General features: G+C 39.0%; 1 non-coding gene across 1 annotated transcript; it reads right to left on the reverse strand.

Annotated features, from left to right (window-relative positions):
• Window positions 1-1,948: 1,948 nt before the first annotated feature.
• Window positions 1,949-2,055, reverse strand: LOC120100143 (U6 spliceosomal RNA). Its single transcript, XR_015656445.1, has one exon. It is a non-coding gene; the product is annotated as a U6 spliceosomal RNA (small nuclear RNA).
• Window positions 2,056-15,570: the final 13,515 nt, after the last annotated feature.

Below are 15,570 nucleotides of genomic sequence, written 5' to 3' on the forward strand. Positions count from 1 at the left end.
AGGATGATATTTTCCAGTTCATTCCATTTGCTTGTGAATTTTATAAAGTCATTGTTTTTGATAGCTGAGTAATATTCCATTGTGTAGATGTAACACATTTTCTGTGTCCATTCTTCTGTTGAAGGGCATCTGGGTTCTTTCCAGCTTCTGGCTATTATAAATAAGGCTGCGATGAACATAGTGGAGCACATGTCTTTGCTATATGTTGGAGCATCTTTTGGGTATATGCCCAAGAGAGGTATAGCTGGGTCCTCAGGTAGTTCAATGTCCAATTTTCTGAGGAACCTCTGGACTGATTTCCAGAATGGTTGTACCAGTCTGCAATCCCACCAACAGTGGAGGAGTGTTCCGCTTTCTCCACATCATCTCCAGCATCTTCTGTCGCCGGAGTTTTTGATCTTAGACATTCTGACTGGTGTGAGTTGGAATTTCAGGATTGTGTTGATTTGCATTTCCCTTATGAATAAAGATGTTGAACATTTCTTTAGGTGTTTCTCAGCCATTCGGCATTCCTCAGCTGTAAATTCTTTGTTTAGCTCTGAACCCCATTTTTCATAGGGTTATTTGTCTCCCTGCAGTCTAACTTCTTGAGTTCTTTGTATATTTTGCATATAAGCTCTCTATCAGTTGGAGGATTGGTAAAGATCTTTTCCCAATCTGTTGGTTGCTGTTTTGTCTTAATGACAGTGTCCTTTGCCTTACAGAAGCTTTGCAGTTTTATGAGATCTCATTTATCTGATGTTGATCTTAGAGCATAAACCATTGGTGTTTTGTTCAGGAAATTTTCTCCAATGCCCATGGGTTTGAGATTCTTCTCCACTTTTTCTTCTATTTGAGTGTATCTGGTTTGATGTGGAGGTCCTTGATCCACTTGCACTTAAGCTTTGTACAGGGTGTTAAGAGTGGATCGATCTGCATTCTTCTACATGCTGATCTCCAGTTGAACTAGCAACATTTGTTGAAAATGCTTTTCCATTTGCTTTTTTCCACTGGATGGTTTAGGCTCCTTTGTCAAAAAATCAAGTGACCATAGGTGTGTGGGTTCATTTCTGGGTCTTCAATTCTATTCCACTGGTCTAGCTGCCTGTCTCTGTACCAATACCATGCAGTTTTTATCACTATTGCTCTGTAATACTGCTTGAGTTCAGAGATGTGATTCTTCTGGAAGTCCTTTTATTGCTGAGGATAATTTTAGCTATCCTGGGCTTTTTGTTATTCAAGATGAAATTTGCAAATTGTACTGTCTAACTCTATGAAGAATTGAATTGGAATTTTGATTGGATTGAATTGAATCTGTAGATTGCCTTTGGTAAAATAGTCATATTTACTATATTAATCCTGCCAATCCATGAGCATGGGAGATCTTTCCATCTTCTGAGATTTTCTTCAATTTCTTTCTTCAAAGGTTTGAAGTTCTTATCATACAGATCTTTAACTTCCTTGGTTAAAGTCACACCAAGGTATTTTATATTATTTGGGACTATTATGAAGGATGTCGGTTCCCTAATTTCTTTCTCGGCTAATTTCTCTTTTGTGTAGAGGAAGGCTACTGATTTATTTGAGTTAATTTTATACCCAGCCACTTTGCTGAAGGTGTTTATCAGGTTTAGTAGTTCTCTGGTGGAACTTTTGGGATCACTTAAATATACTATCACATCATCTGCAAATAGTGATATTTTGACTTCTTCTTTTCCAATCTGTATCTCTTTGATCTCCTTTTGTTGTCTGATTGCTCTGGCTAGGACTTCAAGAACTATAGTGAATAAGTAGGGAGAGAGTGGGCAGACTTGTCTATTCCCTGATTTTAGTGGGATTGCTTCAAGTTTCTCTCCACTTAGTTTAATGTTAGCTACTGATTTGCTGTATATGGCTTTTACTATATTTAGGTCTGGGCCTTGAATTCCTGTTCTTTCCAGGACTTTTATCATAAAGGGGTGTTGAATTTTGCAAAAATATGGAACGCTTCATGAATTTGTGTGTCATCCTTGCACACGGGACATGCTAATCTTCTCTGTATCATTCCAATTTTAGTATATGTGCTGCAGAAGTGAGCACCAGAAAGTTTTCAAAAGAAGAAAGGGCCAGTAAATATTCTGAAAACTGTTCAGTATCTTTAGCTATCAGAGAAATGTAAATTAAAATACTTTGAAATTTCATCTCACCACAGTCAGAATGACTATCATCAAGAAGATGAATGAGCCTTTCTCCTACAAGTCCAATGCCCTAGTCTTATCCTCAGTCCTGTAACAGAGTGCTTGCTGTGGCCTCCCCTCTCTCTCTCTGAAGCCATTCCCAGAAGATCACTCAGATCTTCTCCTGGACTCTTCCTCTACAACTCAATTCCCTCATCTCATCTCAGCTGCCAACTGCTGCAGGCACTCCCTGGAACCCCATAAGCCATGTTGGCCAGGGAATCCTGTAGAAGATCGTTACTGTCCCTCATGTCATCTAGTTCCAATCCCCTAGTCTTTGTCCGGCTCTTCTTTTCTAGACTGGTCCAGAAAAGAAGTTCCCCACAGCACATAATAAGCAAAACACTAAACATACATACCAAAGAAATGATATTAGAAGTTGCAAGGGAAAAAGACAAAATAACATAAAAAGTTAGACCTTGGATAACACAATAACATGTGATTTCTCATTGGAGACTCTAAAAGCCAGAAGGGCTTTTAGATGGATGACCTATAAATTAAGAGACCACAGACGTCAGCCCAGACTTCTATACCCAGTAATCCTTCAATCAACAGCAGATGGAGAACATAAGACATTCCATGATTAAAAAAACAAAAAACAAGCAAACTGAAGCAGTATCTTTCTTCTATAAATCTAGCCCCAAGAAGAAACTAGAGGGAAAACATCAACTAAAGAGGTGAAGACACATTCTCACCAACAAATAGGTTATCATGCTAAAAACCAGAGAGATGTTAAAGCTAAATGATGTCACAAATCAAATGGACCAAACAGATATTTACAAAACATTTCGCCCAAATACAAATATACCTTCTTAGTAGCTCATAGAATGTTCCCCCAAAATGAACTACATACTTGGACACAAAACAAATCTCATCAGATACAATAAAATTTATGTCAAAGTGATGATATTCTATTTAAATGTCATGGATTAAAACTAGATATCAATAACAACAGAAACAGCAGAAAGTTTATAAACTCAGGGATATTCAACAACTCACTATTGAATGACAATGGTTCAGGACAAAAATTAAGGAAATTAAAAGACTTTCTAGAATTGAATGAAAATGAGTACACAGTATACCCAAACTTAGGGTACAAAGTGAAGATGGTTCTTAGGGGCAAGTTAATAGCTCTAAGTGCCTACATTAAAAAAAAAAATGAAGAATTCAAGCAGCATGTCCCCTGCAGTCCAGATACCACCCAGATCTGAAGGGACCCAGTCAACAGGTCCCTGCACACAAATCCCATGAGAGGGAGAGCTAAACCTTCAGAGGGACAGACATGCCTGGGAAGCCAGAAGAGATTACACTCTGCCCACATTTCTGACTCCAGAGGAAAACACCTAACACCATTTGGGACCATGTGCACAGGGGGCCGGGAAAAGGCAGGGCAGGCCCTTCTGGTTGCCTGCCACTCTCATGGAGACCTCAAAAGAGATCCCCCAGGAGCAACTTCAGGCCTGAGACCACAGGTAAGACCAACTTCTGCTCCAAGTGACCTGCCTGGTGGACCCAAGACACACGCCCACAGGAACAGCTGAAGACCAGTAGAAAGGAAAGCCTACAAGCCTGAAAGCAGAATACTCTGTTCCCAGAACTGGCTGAAAGAAAAGAGGAAAACAAGTCTACAGCACCCCTGACACATAGGCCTATAGGACGGTCTAGCCACTGTCAGAAATAGCAGAACAAGGTAACACCAGAGACAACCTGATAGTGAGAGGCAAGCACAGGAACCCAAGCAAGAGAAACCAAGACTACATGGCATCATCAGAGCCCAATTCTCCCACCAAAGCAAACAATGAATATCTAAACACTTCAGAAAAGCAAGATCTTGATTTAAAATCACATTTGATCATGATGATGGAAGACTTCAAGAAAGACATAAAGAACTCCTTTAGAGAAATGCAGGAAAAAAATAAATAAACAAGTAGAAGCCTATAGAGAGGAATCACAAAAATCCCTGAAAGAATTCCAAGAAAACACAATCGAACAGGTGAAGGAATTAAAATGAAAATAGAAGCAATAAAGAAAGCACAAAGGGAGACAACCCTGGATATAGAAGACAAAAGAAAGAGAAAAGGAGCCATAGACACAAGCATCACCAACAGAATAAAAGAGATAGAAGAGAGAAACTCAGGAGCAGAAGATTTCATAGAAATCATTGACACAACTGTCAAAGATAATATAAAAGGGAAAAAACTACTGGTCCAAAACATACATGAAATCCAGGACACAATGAGAAAACCAAACCTAAGGATAATATGTATAGAAGAAAGTGAAGACTCCCAACTTAAAGGACCAGTAAATATATCCAACAAAATCATAGAAGAAAACTGCCCTAACCTAAAGAAAGAGATGCCCATAAATATACAAGAAGCCTACAGAACTCCAAATACATTGGACCAGAGAAGAAACTCCTCCTGTCACATAATAGTCAAAACACCAAATGCACAAAGCAAAGAAAGAATATTAAAAGCAGTAAGGGAAAATGGTGAAGTAACATATAAAGGCAGACCTATCAGAATTACACCAGACTTCTCACCAGAGACTATGAAAGCCAGAAGGTCCTGGACAGATGTCATACAGATCCTAAGAGAACACAAATGCCAGCCCAATTTACTGTATCCAGCAAAACTCTCAATGAACATAGATGGAGGAACCAAGATACTCCATGACGAAACCAAATTTACACAATATCTTTCTACAAATCCAGCCCTACAAAGGATAATAAAAGGTAAAGCCCAACATAAGGAGGCAAGCTATACCCTAGAAAAAGCAAGAAACAAATCGTCCTGGCAACAAAACAAAGAGAAGAAAAGCACAAACATAATCTCACATCCAAGTACAAATATAACAGGAAGCAACAATCACTATTCCTTAATATCTCTCAACATGAATGGAATCAATTCCTCAATAAAAAGACATAGAATAACAAACTGGATATGCAATGAGGACCCTGCATTCTGCTGCCTACAGGAAACACACCTCAGAGACAAAGACAGACACTACCTTAGAGTGAAAGGCTGGAAAACAACTTTCGAAGCAAATGGTCTGAAGAAGCAAGCTGGAGCAGCCATTCTAATATCAAATAAAATCAATTTTCAACCAAAAGTCATCAAAAAAGATAAGGAAGGACACTTCTTTTTCATCAAAGAAAAATCCACCAAGATGAACTCTCAATCCTAAATATCTATGCTCCAAATACAAGGGCACCTACATACATAAAAGAAACCTTACTAAAGTTCAAAGCACACATTGCACCTCACACAATACTGGTAGGAGATTTCGACACCCCACTCTCCTCAATGGACAGATCATGGAAACAGAAATTAAATGGAGACATAGACAGACTAACAGAAGTCATGAACCAAATGCACTTGACAGATATTTATATAACATTCTATCCTAAAACAAAAGGATATACCTTCTTCTCTCCACCTCATGGTACTTTCTCCAAAACTGACCATGTAATGGTCATAAAACAGGCCTCAACAAACCCAGAAAGATAGAAATAATCCCATGCATCCTATCAGACCACCACGGCCTAAAGCTGGTCTTCAATAAAAATAAGGGAAGAATGCCCACATATACGTGGAAGTTGAACAATGCTCTACTCAATGATAACCTGGTCAAGGAAGAAATGAAGAAAGAAATTAAAGACTTCTTAGAATTTAATGAAAATGAAGGTACAACATACCCAAATGTACGGGACACAATGAAAGCTGTGCTCAGAGGAAAACTCATAGCTCTGAGTGCCTGCAGAAAGAAACAGGAGAGAGCATATATCAGCAGCTTGACAGCACACCTAAAAGCTCTAGAATAAAAAGAGGCAAATACACCCAGAAGGAGTAGAAGGCAGGAAATAATCAAACTCAGAGTTGAAATCAACCAAGTAGAAAAAAAAAAGGACTATACAAAGAATCAATAGAACCAAAAGCTGTTTTGGTTTTTTTTTTGAGAAAATCAACAAGATAGATAAACACTTAGCCAGACTAACAAGAGGACACAGAGAGTGTGTACAAATTAACAAAATCAGAAATGAAAAGGGAGACATAACTACAGAATCAGAGGAAATTCAAAAAATCATCAGATCCTACTACAAAAGCCTATATTCAACAAAACTTGAAAATCTGCAGGAAATGGACAATTTCCTAGTCAGATACTGGACACCAAAGTTAAATCAGGAACAGATAAACCATTTAAACAACCCCATAACTCCTAAGGAAATAGAAGCAGTCATTAAAGGTCTCCCAACCAAAAAGAGCCCAGGTCCAGATGGGTTCAGTGCAGAATTCTATCAGACCTTCATAGAAGACCTCATACCAATATTATCCAAACTATTCCACAAAATTGAAACAGATGGAGCACTACCGAATTCCTTCTTTGAAGCCACAATTACTCTTATATCTAAACCACACAAAAACCCAACAAAGAAAGAGAACTTCAGACTAATTTCCCTTATGAATATCGACGCAAAAATACTCAATAAAATTCTGGCAAACCGAATCCAAGAGCACATCAAAACAATCATCCACCATGATCAAGTAGGCTTCATCTCAGGCATGCAGGGATGGTTTAATATACGGAAAACCATCAACATAATCCAATATAAAAACAAACTGAAAGAACAAAACCACATGATCATTTCATTAGATGCTTAGAAAGCATTTGGCAAAATTCAACACCCCTTCATGAAAAATGTCCTGGAAAGAATAGGAATTCAAGGCCCATACCTAAACATAGTGAGAGCCATATACAGCACACCAGTAGCTAATATTAAACTAAATGGAGAGACACTTGAAGCAATCCCACTAAAATCAGGGAATAGACAAGTCTGCCCACTCTCTCCCTACTTATTCAATATAGTTGTCAAAGTCCCAGCCAGAGCAATCAGACAACAAAAGGAGATCAAAGGGATACAGATTGGAAAAGAAGTCAAAATATCACTATTTGCAGATGATATGATAGTATATTTAAGTGATCCCAAAAGTTCCACCAGAGAACTACTAAAGCTGATAAACAACTTCAGCAAAGTGGCTGGGTATAAAATTAACTCAAATAAATCAGTAGCCTACCTCTACACCAAAGAGAAACAAGCTGAGAAAAAAATTAGGGAAACGACACCCTTCATAATAGTCCCAAATAATATAAAACACCTCAGGGTGACTTTAACCAAGAAAGTGAAAGATCTGTATGATAAGAACTTCAAGCCTCTGAAGAAAGAGATAGAAGAAGATCTCAGAAGATGGAAAGATTTCCCATGATCATGGATTGGCAAGATTAATATAGTAAAAATGGCCATTTTCCCAAAAACGATCTACAGATTCAATGCACTCCCCATCAAAATACCAATCCAATTCTTCAGAGAGTTACACAGAACAATTTGGAAATTCATATGGAATAACAAAAACACCCAGGATAGCTATAACTATCCTCAACAATAAAAGGACTTCAGGGGGAATCACTATAGTGATAAAAACTGCATGGTATTGGTATAGAGACAGACAGATAGACCAGTGGAATAGAATTGAACACCCTGAAATGAACCCCCACACCTATGGTCACTTGATTTTTGACAGAGTAGCCAAAACCATCCAATGGAAAAAGGATAGCATTTTCAGCAAACGGTGCTGGTTCAACTGGAGGTCAGCAAGTAGAAGAATGCAGACTGAACAATGCTTATCACCCTGTACAAAGCTTAAGTCCAAGTGGATCAAGGACCTCCACATCAAACCAGATACACTGATACTAAGAAAAAGTGGAGAAGAATCTTGAACACATGGGCACGGGAGAAAATTTCCTGAACAAAACACCAATGGCTTGTGCTCTAAGATCAAGAATCGACAAATGGGATCTCATAAAACTGCAAAGCTTCTGTAAGGCAAAGGACACTGTCATTAAGACAAAACAGCAACCAACAGATTGGGAAAAGATCTTTACCAATCCTACAACTGATCGAGGGCTTATATGCAAAATATACAAAGAACTCAAGAAGTTAGACTGCAGGGAGACAAATAACCCTATGAAAAATGGGGTTCAGAGCTAAACAAAGAATTTACAGCTGAGGAATGCCGAATGGCTGAGAAACACCTAAAGAAATGTTCAACATCTTTATTCATAAGGGAAATGCAAATCAACACAATCCTGAAATTCCAACTCACACCAGTCAGAATGTCTAAGATCAAAAACTCCGGCGACAGAAGATGCTGGAGATGATGTGGAGAAAGCGGAACACTCCTCCACTGTTGCTGGGATTGCAGACTGGTACAACCATTCTGGAAATCAGTCTGAAGGTTCCTCAGAAAATTGGACATTGAACTGCCTGAGGATCCAGCTATACCTCTCTTGGGCATATACCCAAAAGATGCCCCAACATATAAAAAAGACACGTGCTCCACTATGTTCATCGCAGCCTTATTTATAATAGCCAGAAGCTGGAAAGAACCCAGATGCCCTTCTACAGAGGAATGGATACAGAAAATGTGGTACATCTACACAATGGAATATTACTCAGCTATCAAAAACAACGGCTTTATGAAATTCGTAGGCAAATGGATGGAACTGGAAAATATCATCCTGAGTGAGCTAACCCAATCACAGAAAGACATACATGGTATGCACTCACTGATAAGTGGCTATTAGCCCAAATGCTTGAATTACCCTAGATGCCTAGAACACATGAAACTCAAGACGGATGATCAAAATGTGAATGCTTCACTCTTTCTTTAGAAGTTGAGCAAGAATACCCTTAGGAAGGGATAGGGAGGCAAAGTTTCAAACAGAAACTGAAGGAACGCCCCATATGTGGCCCATACATATACAGCCACCAAACTAGATAAGATGGATGAAGCAAAGAAGTGCAGGCCGACAGGAACCGGATGTAGATCTCTCCTGAGAGACACAGCCGGAATACAGCAAATACATAGGTGAATGCCATCATTAAACCGCTGAATTGAGAATGGGACCCTTGTTGAAGGAATCTTAGAAAGGACTGAAAGAGCTTGAAGGGGCTTGAGGCCCCATATGAACAACAATGCCAACCAACCAGAGCTTCCAGGAACTAAGCCACTACCCAAAGACTATACATGGACTGACCCTGGGCTCCAACCTCATAGGTAGCAATGAATAGCCTAGTAAGAGCACCAATGGAAGGGGGACCTTGGTCCTGCCAAGACTGAACCCCAGTGAATGTGATTGTTGGTGGGAGGGTGATAATGGGGGAAGGACGGGGAGGGGAACACCCATATAGGAGGGGGGGAGAGGTTAGGGGGAGGTTGGCCCAGAAACTGAGAAGGGGAATAACAATCGAAATGTAAATAAGAAATACTCAATTTAATAAAGATGAAAAAAAAGAAAAAAGGTTGAAGAGATCTAACATTAGTAACTTAACAGCACACCTGAAAGCTCTGAAAACCAAAAGACATTATCACACACAAAAGGAGTAGATTGAAAGAAATAATAAACTACAAAGAAACAAAATATACAATCAAAATATCAATGAATCATGTTGCTTCTTTGAGCAAATCAGTAAGATTGACAAACCCTCAGCCAAATAATAAGAAGGCAGAGGGAGGGAGGGAGAGGGGGAGGGAGGGCAATAGAGAGTTAGGGAGAGAGAGAGAGAGAGGAAGAATCTGAATTCACAAATTTAGAGACAAAATGGGGGGATAACAACAGATACCAAGGAAATTCAGATAACCATATGGACATATTTTAAAAACCTATAATCCACCAAATTGAAAAATCTAAAAGACATTCAGAATTTTCTCCATATATAGTCCCTACCAAAGTCAAAAACAAGATCAGATGAGCAATTTAAACAAACCTATAATCCCTCGTAAACAGAAATAGTAATTAAAAGTGTATGAACCAATACTTCCACAAAACAATCAGATAAGAACAACAAAAAAGACACAAACAAAACACCCAGGGTCAGAATGTTTTTAGTGCAAAATTCTACCACACTTTCATGTCCGTACTCCTAAAATTGAAACAAGGATTGCTCAATATTTTTGAGACCACAGTTACCCTAAAACCTAAAGAACGAACACGCACGTACACACACACACACACACACACACACACACACACACACACACACACACAAAGGAGATAATTTTACAAACATGGATGTAAAATTCTCAATAAAACACAACCCAAATCCAAGAACACAACAAAGTGATTATTCACCATGATCAAGGGGCTTCATCCTAGAAATGCAAGGATGTTCAACCTGTGTAAATTGATGAATGAAATCGACCATGAAAGCAGACTGAAAGCCAAAAAGCACATGATCATCTCATTAGATGGAGAAGGGTGTTCGAGAAAATACAATACCCTTTCAAATGTAAATAAATAAAATATCCAATAAAAAAGAAAAATGTGAAAAAATAAATAAAAAGAAAAATGTTAATGGAGCATTGTAGAATTATGGGATATTATGAAATGATAGTAAAAATAGTTTAAACAGATGCACTTTGTTCAAGTGAACAGTGTTGATTCTTAAAGGATATATGTAATTAAATAAAACTATCAATTCCAGGCATAGAGTAATTATTCACTATTAATTGCAATTGAGAAAGTCCAAAGAAGCACTGTAATCAATATAGTCAACTCTTGTTTTTCTTGCTTGCCTACTATGACTAAATAGTAAGAACATATTGCTACAGATGCTTATGGATTAATAGATATAATAGGGAAATAAAAAAAGAGAAAATCCTAGAGAGACTAGGGATACAAGGAACATACTTCAAAATGATAGAGGTGATTTATAGCAATCCCATGGCCTACATTAACCTAAATAAAAAGTCAAAGGATTCCCATTAAAACAGGAGCAAGACAAGTCTGTCCACCCTCTCCATATCTAGTCAATATAGGACTTGAAGTCTTAGCTAACACAATACAACAACAGAAGGAGATCAAAGGAATACAGATAGAAAGGGAAGAAATCAAAACATCTCTAATTGTAGATGATATGATCACATATGTAAATGACCATAAAAGTTCCACGGGAAATCTTCTACTGTTGATAAACATTTTCAACAAGGTTGTCTCTGGATACAAAATTAACACCAAAAATCAGTGCCATTCCTATACACAAATATGACAAACTGGGAAAAAATCAGAGAAACAATACCTTTCACAATAGCCTCAAAAAAACCTTTTTAAGGGTATCTTTAACCAAGTAAGTAAAAGACTTGTATGAGGCACTGAGAAAGACATTGAAGAAGATATCAGAAGATGAAAATATCTCTCATGCTCATGCATCAGTAGGATTAACATGAAATTAATGAAAATGACCATCTTACCAAAGCAATCTAGAAATTCAATATGATCCCCATCAAAATTCAAATGCAATTCTTTTTCACAGAACTGGAAAGGAAAGTTTTCAGCTTTATATAGAAACACATGCACACACACACACACACACACACACACACACAAACACACCATGGACACACGGACACACAAATAGATCATCTAAAACATATCAGGTTTCATGACCCTTGAACAAAATTGAACCCCAGAGCTAGAGGAATAAGAATTATAAAGTATTAGCATAAAGACAGACATATTGATCAATGAAATAGAACTGAAACCTATGAGTAAGTCCTCACCCCTGTGGACAAGTTATTTTTGATGTAGAAACACAAACACACACACACACACACACACACACACACACACACCCCTAAAGACATCTTTGACAAGGAATGTGTTTCAAACTAGATGACCACATGTAGAAGAATGAAAATAGACCCATACTTAGTCATACTGCACAAAACACAACTCCAAGTGGATGAAATACTTCAGCATAAGGCCAGGTATAATGAATCCAATAGATTCATTATATGTGGGGCATAGCCTGTAACTCATTGACACAAGAAAAGACTTTCTTACCAGAACACCATTGGCTCAGGCACTAGAAACAACCATTAGTAAACAGGACCTCAGGAAACTTAAAAGCTACAGTATAGCAAAGGACATCATTCAAAATTACAGATCGGGAAAAGGCTTTAACAACTACACATCTGATAGAATATCCATTTATAAACAATGTTAAAAAAAACTGGATGTTAAGATGATACATAACCCATTTTAAAAATGGGGTTAAATAGATCTAAACCAAATCCTAAAGAGTTGAAATAAAAAAAAAAAGCTGAGAAAATTAAATGTTCAACATCCTTAGTCATTAGGGAAATGTATCTCAAAATGAATTTGAGATATATCTTACACCAGTCAGAATAGCCAAGATCAGTAAAACAAACGACAGCTCATACTGGGGAAGATGTGGAATGGGGAGAATACCCATTCATTGCTGATGGGATTGAAGACACTATGTGACCATTGTGACAGTTCCACCGGAAGATGGGAATTGATTTAACTCAAGATGCAGATACACTTCCCTTGTACATATACTCAAAGGTTGTTTCATCATCCTAATCCTTCCCAAATAGTTCCACTAACAAGGGCCCAAACAGTCAAATGTATAAACCTGAAGAATCCAGTCTCGTTCAAATTACTGAACTCTACTCCCTGGCCCCTGCAGGCTGGTAGCCATATCGTAATATAAAATCCATTCACTCCAAGTTCAAAAGTTCCCATACTTTTTCAGTCTCAACACTGTTTAAAGGTCCAAAGTCCTTCTGAGCCTTGAGGCAATCTCTTAATTGAAATCTCCTGTGAAATCAAACCCAAGAATCAGATCATATGCATCCAACGTGCAAGGCACAGAATGTACACTACTATTGAATAGGCAAGGATTGGGACAACAGTGAGGTAATATTGAACCAAAACAGGATGGAAACTTATTAGGGCAAACTGCAAATTCTACAACTCTATATACAATGTCCAAGGTCTTAGATATTTTTCATTATCTCCCACTCCTTTTAGCTTTGTTGAATGCAATACACTTCTCTCCCCTGGCTTTATCCCACCCCTTCTATAGCTCTCCTGGATAAATATTCTAAAGCTTTGGAATTCCCAATATCTTGAGCTCTCCAGAACAATTTTTAAAATATCATTTAATTGGGGGTTTGGTTACAGTTTTATAGGGTTAGCTGTGATGATCATGGCAGGGAACATAGCAGCAGGCAGGCACATAAGTGTGAGAGAAAGAGTAGATATAGCATGGGTTTTTGAAACCACAAAATAGATTCTCAATGACACATATCCTCCTACAAGGCCATACCTACTCCAACAAGATCACATCAACTATCTCAGTTAGGGTCTTATTGCTGTGAACAGACACCATGACCAATGTAAGTTTTATAGAGGACAACATTTAATTGGGGCCGGCTTACAGGTTCAGAGGTTCAGTCCATTATCAGTAAGGCAGGAGCATGGCAGCATCACAGCATCCAGGCAGGCATTCAGGAGGAGCTGAGTTCTACATCTTCACCCAAAGGAAGCCAGGAACAGCCTAAGCATCCTCAGGCAGCTAGGAAGACAATCTCCAAGCCCACCCCCACAGTGACACACTTCCTTGAATGAGGCCACACCTTCTAATAGTACCACTCCCTGGGCCAAGCATATGCAAACCATCACATTCTACTCCCTGGCCTCCATAGGCTTGTTCAAACGCATGAGTCTATGGAGGCCATACCTAGACATAGCATAATAAAAAAGTACAGTTAGTCCAACTTCCCAAGTTCCCATAGTCTATAGCAGTATCAACAATGTTAAAAGTCCAAAGTTCAAAGTCTCTTCTGAGATCCATCCAGTCACTTAACTGTAATCCCCAAATTAAGACAGGCAACCAGCTGGGCAAACTTCACACTCTGCCATCCCCCTGTCTGATGTCACGCGGTCTTCAGATCTTCAACTCCTTTTTCATCTTTGTTGATTGTAACAAACTTCTTTCTCCTGAGCTGGTTCCACTCCCCGTTAGCAGCTTTCCTCAGCAGATAGCCCATGGCTCTGGTATCTTTAACATCTTTGGGTCTCCAAGGCAGCTTGTTTCAATGTCTTGGATCCACACATGATCCTCTACAGGGCTGGCTTCACTTCTCTAGCTCTACCCTCTGTAGCACTCAGGTTGATCCTCTACACTGCCTCAGCTGTTCTTGGTGATCATCCAATACACTGGGGTTTTCCATTGCAACTAGGCTTCTCAGTAGCCTCTCACAGGCCCTCTTCATGGTGCCAAGTCTCAACTCCTTTGTATGACCCCTTCTGTCCTGGGCTGTCAATTGCAACTGAAGGTGCACCTTCACCAATGGCCTTCTATGGCCTCTCACAGTGCCCAGCCTCAGCTGCTCTTCATGACCCCTTCATGCCTTCAAAACTAGTACCACCTGGGTGACTCTTACACATTACCAAGTACAGCTGCAGCATGAGATGCAACCTTGACTATCTCTGGAACACAGCTTTTTTGTGCTCTTAGAAAATGCTTCCCAGACAATTTCAGCTCAGTGATGTTGGTCTCTTTCTTAGCTCCAGCTAACCAGCATTGATTGTCCCAGGAGTCTCCTTCTCCTCTTGAATATAAAGCCAGAGACACATGGCTGAAGCTGCTGAGTTCTGCTGCTTGTAGGAGTTGGAACATGGCCTCCTTACTCTACATATCACTTACTTACATTATCACTAGCTTCCTCTTTTCCAACTCCTTCACTACCTAAACATGGCTGTCCAGGTCTTGCTCTGTAGATTGACCTTGAATTTAGAGATCTGTATTCCTGTCTCCTGGGATTAAAGGTGTGTACTAAGTTGCCTGGAGCTAATTTAGCTGAGTGGGATCTTGCCCCAAGGTCATTACTCCCTTAATTCAATTTAATATCCTGGAACACAGGATTCAGCTCCATTTCACTTCCTGGTGTCCCTTTAATACTCCATATATTTTGTATTTTTCCTTTCTCAACTTCCCTTTTTTCATTAAAATGTCTTCATGAGACTTAACCAGAGAACCAAGTCTATGATGGGCATTTCTGAGACTTCCTTTGTCAATGCAATTAATCTGAGTCTTTTCACCTTAGCCTCAGGCAGACTCTTCAGACAAGGGCAAAAAGCAGCCACATTCTTCACCAAAATACCACAAAAGCAGTCTTTACAGCACATACCTAAATTCTTCTCTGAAACCTCTTGGGCCAGGCCTGCACAATTCAAATTATTCTCAGAAACAAAGACTTTCACATTCCTACTAAAATAGACCATTAAGCCCCGTTTAAAGCATTCCACTGCTTTCCAAATCCAAAGTCTCAAAATTCACATTCTTCCAAACAGAAGCATGGTCAGGCCTATCACAGCAATACCCCATTCCCCAGCACCAACTTCTGTCTTAGTTAGGGTCTTATTGCTGTGAACAGACACCATGACCAATGTAAGTTTTATAAAGAACAACGTTTAATTGGGGCTGACTTACAGGTTCAGAGGTTCAGCC

This window comes from Rattus norvegicus, chromosome 1 (genome assembly GCF_021556685.1).
Source record: "Rattus norvegicus strain SHRSP/BbbUtx chromosome 1, alternate assembly SHRSP_T2T, whole genome shotgun sequence".
Classification (NCBI taxonomy): Eukaryota; Metazoa; Chordata; class Mammalia; order Rodentia; family Muridae; genus Rattus; species Rattus norvegicus.